Source organism: Aegilops tauschii, chromosome 5 (genome assembly GCF_002575655.3).
Source record: "Aegilops tauschii subsp. strangulata cultivar AL8/78 chromosome 5, Aet v6.0, whole genome shotgun sequence".
Lineage (NCBI taxonomy): Eukaryota > Viridiplantae > Streptophyta > Magnoliopsida > Poales > Poaceae > Aegilops > Aegilops tauschii.
In genome coordinates, this window is record NC_053039.3 from 14,217,715 (window position 1) to 14,228,632 (window position 10,918).

General features: G+C 47.1%; 1 pseudogene; it reads right to left on the reverse strand.

The window, feature by feature from the left end:
• Window positions 1-2,054: 2,054 nt before the first annotated feature.
• LOC141023256 (protein FAR1-RELATED SEQUENCE 5-like) lies at window positions 2,055-10,049 on the reverse strand (annotated as a pseudogene).
• Window positions 10,050-10,918: the final 869 nt, after the last annotated feature.

Sequence of the window (10,918 nt, forward strand, 5' to 3'; positions counted from 1 at the left end):
ACCCCCTAGGAAACTTGCCCCCCTAAGCCGGGAGGGGCGGCTGCCCTAGGGGTGGCGCCCCCACCTCTCCTGGTTACGTGAGAGGGGTTGGGAGGGGCGCACAGCCCCTTAGTGGGCTGGTTTGCCCCTTCCCCTTGGCCCATAAGGCCCCCAACGCTTGCCGGGGCCTCCGAAACACCTTTCGGTCACGCTGGTCGTCACCCGGTACTCCTAGAACAATTCCGGACTCCAATACCTTTCGTCCAATATATCGATCTTCACCTCCGGACCACTCTGGAGTTCCTCGTCACGTCCGGGATCTCATCCGGGACTCCGAACAACCTTCGGTAACCACATACTATTTCCCATAACAACTCTAGCGTCACCGAACCTTAAGTGTGTAGACCCTACGGGTTCGGGAACCATGCAGACATGACCGAGACACCTCTCCGGCCAATAACCAATAGCGGGATCTGGATACCCATATTGGCTCCCACATGTTCCACGATGATCTCATCGGATGAACCACGATGTCGGGGATTCAATCAATCCCGTATACAATTCCCTTTGTCCATCGGTATGTTACTTGCCCGAGATTCGATCGTCGGTATCCCAATACCTCGTTCAATCTCGTTACCGGCAAGTCTCTTTACTCGTTCCGTAACGCATGATCCCGTGGCTAACTCATTAGTCATATTGAGCTCATTATGATGATGCATTACCAAGTGGGACCAGAGATACCTCTCCGTCATACGGAGTGACAAATCCCAGTCTCGATTCGTGCCAACCAAACAGACACTTTCGGAGATACCTGTAGTGCACCTTTATAGCCACCCAGTTACGTTGTGACGTTTGGTACACCCAAAGCATTCCTACGGTATCCGGGAGTTGCACAATCTCATGGTCTAAGGAAATGATACTTGACGTTAGAAAAGCTCTTAGCAAATGAACTACACGATCTTGTGCTATGCTTAGAATTGGGTCTTATCCATCACACCATTCTCCTAATCATGTGATCCCGTTATCAATGACATCCAATGTCCATGGTCTGGAAACCATAACCATCTATTGATCAATGAGCTAGTCAACTAGAGGCTTAGTAGGGACATGTTGTGGTCTATGTATTCACACATGTATTACGGTTTCCAGTTAATACAATTATAGCATGAACAATAGACAATTATCATGAACAAGGAAATACAATAATAACCATTTTATTATTGCCTCTAGGGCATATTTCCAACACTACGAAGCAAGGAAAACGGTATTTTCCCATCTTTTCCTCATGTGTCCCCCAAACCAGTGCTCACCCTCTCTTTTTTGTCACCTCTGAATTGAAGTTTATGATTTTTTCTATAGGTTCTTGTGAGTTAACCTGACTCTTTTCTTGTTTAGGCACGACTGCGGCTTCCACATGTTGGAATACCTTGCAAAGTGGGAAGGTCGACGGGTTCCTGTCGTCACAGCTGGAATGGTCGTCGGGCTCCGCAAAATTTACACATGGAACTGGTTGATGAATGAAGATTTCAACACGCGGTCCAACGCACGTGAGTTCATAGAGGAAGCTGTGAAGAAAGCCACCAAGAAGTACAAGTGATCACGTGGTGCTCCTGACCGAACGCCTGCCTTACATTCTGTTGCCGAGGAATGTAAGGTATTACCTTGTTTTTTCAAAACTATGTCCTTTGTAATATGCTATGACTGCATCTCCCCGTAGCCTAGTATACAGTGGTGGCGTGTGAGTGACATTTGACTAGTTTGTAATATATGTGTGGATGTGAACCTACTTAGGTTTGACAGCAGATACGTTTATGTGTTTTCAGTATTATTATGTGCTTGTGGGTTGGTAGTACCAGCATGGTGTTTTGAATGCGTCCTTGATGTCTGAAAACATGGCAAATGTAGTTGATCAGTCATGGTTAGTGAAAGTTATCGTTCTTTCTTGTTTGGCTTTTTGGGTTTTTTTGCATTGCTAACTGTACCGGCTAGCATGGTAGTTTGATCACGGAGCAGTAACCTGTGCGGTTGCTGCACGAGACCGTTTCAGCTTGTTTCCCATAGTTTGCACCAGAATACAATATGTGTGACTAAAATGCGCTGACTGAACATGGAAATCTACGCGGTGAAGATTCAGTACAACTAACATGGCATGTTCAGTACAACTAACATGGAAGATTCAGTAAAAAATAAGATGGCAAATTCAGTAAAAAAAATAACATGGCAAATTCAGTAGAAATGGCATGGCAGATTCAGTAGAAATGGTATGGCAGATTCAGCAGAAATTGCATGGCAGATTCAGTTCAAGTAACATGGCAAATTCAGTGCCATACACATGGCAACTGCAGCTATTCCTTCATGGCATTTTTACTTCAGATTCTGATGCACCTGAAGAGTCATTCTCCAGTTTTTACAAAATTTAGAACATCTAGATTACAAAAAAAATGTCACCATGGACCAAGTCAAAGTGCTCCAATGTTGTTTACGGATTGCCCGTCCCTTTCTTTGGTTTCTTATGTTTTGCTTGAATCTCCAATCCCGATTTGTTCTTATCTCTTTTGGACGCCCTTTTGTGATGGAACGGGGTGGGTTCCTAACCTGTGTTTGTGTGCTTGCTGTTCCAGATCCTACCTCCGAGTTTTCAGATGATGGCCCTGTGGACGAAGGCACACTTGATGTGCGGGGGAACCTGTGTAAGGCTTCCTCGGCTTTCCTCTTCTTGATCTCATCAAGCTCTCTTTTGAGGGCCTTCCTGTGTTTTTCTGCGACCTTTGCTGTCTCATCACTCTTGCACGCTTCATCAATTAGTTCAGCATAGTTCTTTGTCAACACAACATGCCTCACGGCTTCCATGGTTGACTCTGGTCTCTTGTCATGCACGGCCAGAACTGCGTTTGATGTTTGCGGCGCCAATGCGTCGTCAGCATCCCAAGTCCATCGCCGCCTTATGAAATGGCGGGGCATTCGTGTCACCGCGTTCAAGTCCATTACTTTTAGAATGTGACAGCACACAATCCCGTCCCGTTCGAATTTGCGGCATTGGCAGTAGTATTCGCCTTCGCTTATCGATGCCTTCACAAAGTAGTTCCTTCCCTTGTCTGGGTCTTCAGGTTCTGAATCCGACATGCCCATGATAGAACACACCTTGAACGTATGTTCGTCCACCTGGAAAGCCGTGTACATGCTGGCACGCTTTATTTCTTCCTGGAATCTGCAAGTTTTGTGTGTTTTTTGTTAAACTCTTGTGTGCAGTTTTTTGTAGCACCTTTTGTTTGTTGTGGCCAATGGAATTACAATTCGTTCAAACATGGCAACTGCAGTTCATTAAACATGGCAACTGCAGTTGAGTAAACATGGAAACTGCAGTTCATTAAACATGGCAACTGCATTTCATTTAAACATGGCAACTACATAACAACTTCAATTTGGCATTTGCATTCCATACCATCATGGCCATTGGAATTTACATTTCATTAAATATGCCAACTGCAGTTCATTAAACATGGCAACTGCAGTTCATCAAACATGGCAACTTCAGTTACGCAAACATGGTAACTGCAGTTGAGTGAACGTGGCAAACTGCAGTTCATTAAGCATGGCAAACGGTAGTTCATTAAGCACGGCAACTACATATCATGTTTACTCTGTACCTAATGGCTACTTTTCAACACAATCATCATTTTCAAATAAGCATTTCAACTGCATTGCATTCTACATGGCACCTGGTACCTTCATGATTTGTGCAAATAAGATTGTAACACAACTGACTTACTTGTTAAAAATCGTGTTGGTGTATATCTTGCTCATCTGCCTCTCCATTGGTAAATACGTTAGCAATTTTGGCTGCTTGAGCATGGTGTTTGCTTCTTGCTGTAGCTCGGATCCCAGTATTTTTTGTTGCAAAGCGGTGTACTGCTTGGCAAACTGTAGTAATGAGTTGCCAGGGCTCACGTACCGCTTCAAAACAGCATTGAACCCCTCACTGCGCTGTGTAGTCTGCAGAAACGGGAAGAAGCACTGCATGAAGTAGGCCAGCACCCAGTACATTCGCTTCTCCCACAAGCTAGCAAGCGTCTCGTGGTCTTGGACTTGATATGTTTCAATCATAGCCATCCAGCTCCTTTCAAACTCCTCCACCGTCAAGCTGTGGTCCACGCACAGCTCGAATGCCTTGTGCAGGTCTGGACGGTCAGCAAAGAACGGTCCTAGTGTCTCCTCAGCCTTCTTTATAATGTGCCACCTGCAGTGCCTGTGCACTGCCAACAGAAAGACCTCCTCTATGCCTGCACGCATGCTAAAATCCTGGTCTGTTATTATGTTCATCGGAGCAAGTCCACCCATGCACTCCAAGAAGGTCTTGAACAGCCAAACGTACCCATCCGTGTCTTCGTTCCGAACGAGCCCGCATCCGAACTGCAACGACTGATTGTGGTTATTTATTCCTATGAATGGAGCGCGGCATCTTGTACATATTAGCGAGATATGTTGCGTCGAATGAAATGCAATCTCGGAAATGTTTGTAGGCTCTTCTTGCAGCACCATCCACCCAATACATGTTCCTGACACGGTCCTCATCGTCCAATCTTATCCTGTAGAAGAAATCTGGATCTTCCTTCGCTTTCTCATTGAAGTAGGCCATTGTGGCCTCTATGTCAGCCAACTTGCTCTCTCTATGGTACTTTGCCTTTAGGTTTGTGACGTCAGCTGGTATGTAGGGCATGCTACTCAAAGTCCCTTTTTTGTTGTGGATGAGTGATAGTATCTGGACCATTCTTCATGGACCGACGTTGCAATCATGTAGCAGCTTTATGACTTTCTTCTCGAGGGGGTGAATCCTCTGTGGGCGGTCAGAAATTTTACTAGGTCGAACTTCTTTATGAGTTTGTGGTTGTGCTCGTCAAAATATTCAGTGACCACCCACTTTGCTCCATCTACGTTTAGCTTACACCGGACAGGGCATTCCATCTTGAGAATGATACCTCTCTTTCGTTCCGGAACGACAGGCGCAACACCTTTCCCCTTCTTGTTCCTTCGTGCCTTGTGGCACCTCATCTCACCTCTGCTGTACTCGTTAGTTTTCTTAATTTTCCTATGGTATTCAGTGTTGACCGCAAATCCATGGAACTTTGCATATGTCTGGTAGAATTCCTTTGCCTCTGCGAACGATTCAAATCTCTGCCCAACGTAAGGTGGCTGAGGTACCATGATCTCTGATTGCCCACCATCTTCATCCCCTTGTGCTTCGTCATCAGTTTCATCATTCACTTCAGTATCGGCAACACTTTCATCTACTTGAGTGTTGCCAGTGCTTGTGTTCAAAGGTGTGCTTGTCGGCATTGCTGGAATGATTGCCATTTCCTACTCTGACTCGGCATTGTTTGCAGCATGATTGTTGGCTGGCTGGTGGAACGCGTCTTCCGTGCGCTCAGAGCTCCCCGCAGTAGATGTCCCCGCGCCGCTGTTGATTGTAGTTGAAGGCCCTGTAATAAAAATAGGTACGAGCGTAAGATTTTGCTTGAATGACATGTTTATCGTAACGGGGTACATAAACTGCAAGTGATTTGGCATGACATCATTCAAACAGCAAGCCGTGAGTCTGCATGTGGACATGCATGGCAACTGTAGTTCTCCAGTCATGGCAGCTACAGTCCAACAAACATGGCAACTACTGTTGCCAATGCATGGCAACCAGCTCCTTTCAGTACCAAAACTTGCATTCTATATCAATGGCAGCTGCAGTCCTACATACATGGCAAATACTGTTGCCAATACATGGCAACCAGTATATTCTAGCATCAAAACTTTGTATTCTAGGCTTGAGCTCACTAGGCAAATGCGATCAATCATTAGTGCTGCACACATGCTTTTAGCAATTGGCAAATCCCGAAGACAATATATGAGTCATTGCACACGACCACTTGTTAGCGTTTTCTGTTTGATTTTTTCCACCATCACTGCTACAAATCTTCTTTTCCTCACACGCTAATCCCACAAAAACAAATGCAGTTCTGTTTTTGTGGTTCAAATTTTCTTACCTTGTTGTGCCGCATGTGCCCATCTTGTGTGGTCTATCACACCAAATTGACGTGCTCTGTCTGCAATCTGTGAAGCTTGCCATGAGACGTTTGCCGAGGTAGCACCACCGTAATAACCTGTAATCATGGTAGTAGTTGGTCAATGCATGGCAACTGTAGTTTCTTCAACATGGAACATGCAGTGGTCCAACCATGCCACACATATTTGTTCACACTTGCCATCCACGGTTGTCTATACATTGCAATCACATTTTTGATCATACATGGCAACTGCAGTTTGTCCTGGCATGGCAACTGCAGTTCTCCAGGCATGGCAGCTGCAGCTGTCCAGACATGGCAACTGCAGTTGTCCAGGGATGGCAACTGCAGTTGTTCAGTCATGGCAACTGCAGTTGTCAACTATGCTCCTTCTGCTAATTCACCATCTGCAACTTCACTTTTTTATGGACTCACCTGTGTATGACATCGATGGCAGGTACATGGGTGCCGCCTGATGCCACATGCTGCATGAAGGTTCTGCATTTTTCCCAACATAACTCGTGAGTCTTTTGCCATCCTTTGCAAGTTTATTTTTCATGTCCACACCAGTATGTTTAATTTTCGTATGCGTTACCTTGATTTGCCACATTAGCTAGTTGAAGTTGGCTGCCCGTACATTTGTCAGTGTTAGCGCCCTGTGACTGAACTTGCCATGGTGCCCCCCTGAGTGTGTTTTGGTCATAAGAACCTGCGAAAAATGACAGTGTAGGACATAAGTAGAATGTCATCTTCATCATCGCGAACATGGAAAATGTTCTTTTCTTTGTTATCATGCATCATACCAATGCTTGCGTACTGCTCCAGTAGTGTCAGCAACGGCCCTGCAGAAATGAGTTGACTGTACTCTGCTGCATCCCAAGGGGGCGTTTCTGGCCTTTGAGCTTGGATTGAAGGGCATCATACGTTTCCCGTTGACATGCCGTGGATAATATGAGAAGTGCGAGTACATAATAAGGATCTTGTTTAGCGAAGAATAGTTTAAGCCGAGATTAGCATCACATGCATACATCAACATCTTTTTTGACATGCATGCATGTGGACCCTACTATGTCGGAAGATAGACCGACAGAGATAGTAGTAGTAGTACTACCACACATGCATGCATCACATAGAGATCTAGCTAGGTCCATTTCTATATATGGACATTTTTGGACATGAAACTGTATATCTCTGGAACACGGTAAAAGTTTGTAGATCGAGCTGGGGAAGACAGACCAGCACACTCAGTAGTGCATGTGTGTCGGTGTGTATGTATGTGTCCTGTTTTTGTGTGTCCGTTTCTCCGGAGATCGAGCTAGCTAGCGCTGCAGTACATGGTTATGGCCCGGGATTGTGTGTGTGTATTTTTTTAGAAAAAAGGAGGATTGTGTGTGTAGGTGAGACACTGTTGGTCTAGCTCATCATGCATGCATACATTTGATAGTTCAAAATAATAATTGGATTAAGAGACTATACCAATAGTCTTGTCGTTTCATAGCAGGAAATATGTACCTGGTCAGGGGCGTTCGTACAGTGGTTGAGAAGACATCACTCTCTCAACTCGCCATATTATCTAGAAAGAGAGAATTCCTTATTTGGCCCTTCCTTCAAATTTGATTCCCTTTTGGCCTTATTAAAAAATTCTTCCTGTTTTGACACTCAAACTTCATTTTGTTCCCTCTGTGACATTTCCGTCAGTTTTGACAACTAACACCGTTAAATGCAACGTGAAAAGTCCATTTTATCCCTGATGTATTTTGCGACCAAAATTATGAACTCGAAATCAAAAGCAATGGCGATGTGGCAATGCATCAGTGCCTTGAATGTGCGTGCATGTGTGTATTTATACATGAGCCATGCATGACTAGTAACGCTACAAGTTAAAACAAGATTAGTACATGGATAATGGGAAGTTTATTTTTCATGTCCACACCAGTATGTTTCATTTTCGTATGTGTTACCTTGATTTGCCACATTAGCTAGTTGAAGTTGGCTGCCCGTACATTTGTCAGTGTTAGCGCCCTGTGACTGAACTTGCCATGGTGCCCCCTGAGTGTGTTTTGGTCATAAGAACCTGCGAAAAATGACAGTGTAGGACATAAGTAGAATGTCATCTTCATCATCGCGAACATGGCAAATGTTCTTTTCTTTGTTATCATGCATCATACCAATGCTTGCGTACTGCTCCAGTAGTGTCAGCAACGGCCCTGCAGAAATGAGTTGACTGTACTCTGCTGCATCCCAAGGGGGCGTTTCTGGCCTTTGAGAAACCCAAGGATCAGCGCCATCTTCGTGATTCATTCTTTCCGCATTTTGTTTCTGCCAATGTGTTCTCAATCACTGCATGAACAAAAACGCATCAACAATCCGCAAAAAATGTATTCTTCAACTGCTTGCACGTACAAGATAACACGACAGTCTTATCACATTTTCATGCGTAGGCAACCAACACATCATGGCAAGTAGGACATGGACATCCACTCTCTTTTCTAAAATCTGGGTGCCAGCTATCCTTTCGATTCGATGCCAACAGCCACCACAATAGGATGGCAAGCAACAGGTTAACATGGTGGCAGTTAACGGCAACGATAGGTGGCAACTGACGTTAGACACAAGTGTCAACTAATTTTCCTACCCCCTTTATTCCAAATTTCTCATTTCTCTCATTTTTTTAGGGATTCCTATGCATCCATTCATTACCAACTACTTGCACCAAGCGAACTGAGAACTTAAGCTTAACTCTAGCGTAGTACATGGCAGATCTGGTGTATGCTGCTTGGCAAATGCGAAGACACACAAAACCATGTAGTGTTTTGCCCCGATAGCGTGGATCCAGTCGCCACCTTCGTTGATAAATTTGCAATTTTCTGCCCAGAAGAAGGATGAGAAGCAGTAGGAGATCGGAGATTCACCTGCTTTTAGCTGGTTGTCTTTGGAGGGCGGGGTTGGACTGGGGGCGAGGGGTGGAGGGTGGGGGGGGGGGGTGTGGTTAGCGGTGGGAAGGTCCTACGGATCTGCTCTGGTTGCCATGGCAACCAGAGAAGGCCGGAGATGGAGGTAGGGGATCGAGAGGTGGGAGACGATGGCGGCAGTCGGGACTGGGGATCGAAAGGAGGCCGGGACGGCTGGGTCGTGCGGGCAGCGTGGTCATCTGGCCAAGACGTGTGGGCGGATTTGCCACACACCGGACGTGCGGGCTGTGGCTTTGCGCGCCCGGACCCGGTCGTGCGGGCGGGTTCCTATCCATGCCACATGAGGCGTGCGGCACAGCCACCCGATACACCACACATGTGGCAGTTATCGGGACCCAAAATTAAAAATTCTAAAAAAATATTATCACCAAGATTGAGATGCACATTATTGACATCTATGTGCCAAATTAACCAGAATTTGTAGATGATATGGCAATCAAATACTCACCTGTCAACATTGGCCCAATCAAGATATGAACACGAAGTAACACAAATCAAGTGCCCCAGAATAAAACTGTATCGACATGAGAGGACTTCAAAACCTAAGTCAGGTGAGTACGTACCAGGGGAACTCGCCGGACTGCTCTGGGCTTGCAGGCTTCTTTGCCGGACCGAGACGATTCACCATCGCGATGAGGAGGAGGGTAGCTTGGCAGTGCCCTAGTGGGGAAGCTAGACGGCGAGGGGGAGAGGTGGATCGGGTTGCAGCGTCCGCGGACGGGTCGCCGCACCGGCGAGGAGGAAGACGGAGCGTTGGGGATCGTCGGGGTGGATCATGCTGGTGGTGAAACGGCGCTGCGGATCCGGCCGGACATCAGCTCGCCCGGGGATACACGATGGGGGAGGGGTGGTGGGTGGTTGCGTCTGGGCAGACGATATTTACGCGGATAGTGATGGATTGACATTAAATTGTGCGGTTAATTAATGCGATGGAGAATTGTTTTGATATAGGAAAAGTGTTAAGGGCGATGCTGGGCGCCGGTGCGCCGGCCAAACGTTTCGGCCAGTCGGACCCTAGCCGTCAGATCGGTCCGTCCTGAGCCATTGGATCTTTATCCAACCAGATCGTGCTAGCTCAGATCGTCTTCTTCCTCTCGCGAGCGCGTACGAGAAAAGAAACCGCGTCTCGCCGGACGCGCGCGTTTTTCCTCGTCGCCGCCCCCTTGCCTGCCCTCCTCGTCTCTCGTCGCCACCCTCGCCGCCCTCGCCGGCCGTCTTCGCCGGCCGCCATGGTCGCCGGTCCCAGCCCTCGGCGGCCGTCCTCGTCACCGGCTTCGCCCATGCAACAACCCACCCCTGCGGTTGTAGCTTCCGTGGCAACCGTTGTAGCTCCGGTGGCGACGACCGGAGCTCCCCGCGCGTGCTCACCGGTGTGCTCACTGGCGCTCATCCCCCGCTTGCAACAAAAAAAATCAAGCGCCGGAGAGATGCCCAGTGCTGCAACCGACAACGGAAAAAGCTACAATCGCTGACGAAAAAAGCTTCAACTGGCTATGAAAAAAGTTTCAACTCATACGACGGGAGACTATGAACAACCAAAGGAAAGTTACAACAGGTGACAAAAAAGCTTCATCTGGCGACGAAAAAAGCTTCACCCGACAATGAAAAAAGCTTCAACGGTGGAGCCGTAAGCCATGAACTCTCACCTGCCTATGCAGCAAAATATCTTGCCAGTTCCAGCAATTTATTTTGCCAGTTCCAGCAAAAACGAACTCGACGTCGTCCAGTTCCAACACCTGCCAAAAGTGGTTGCAACTTTTCTGCCGTCTAGTTCCAGCAATAAAAATCTCTAGTTGCAGCATCGGAGCTCGTCGTCTTCACCGCCGGTCGTGCTGGTTGCAGCACGCGTGGACTCTGGCTCCAGCATCTCCAGAGCAGCCCCCCCCCCCCCCCCCCCCCCCCCGCGTCTCCCCCGCC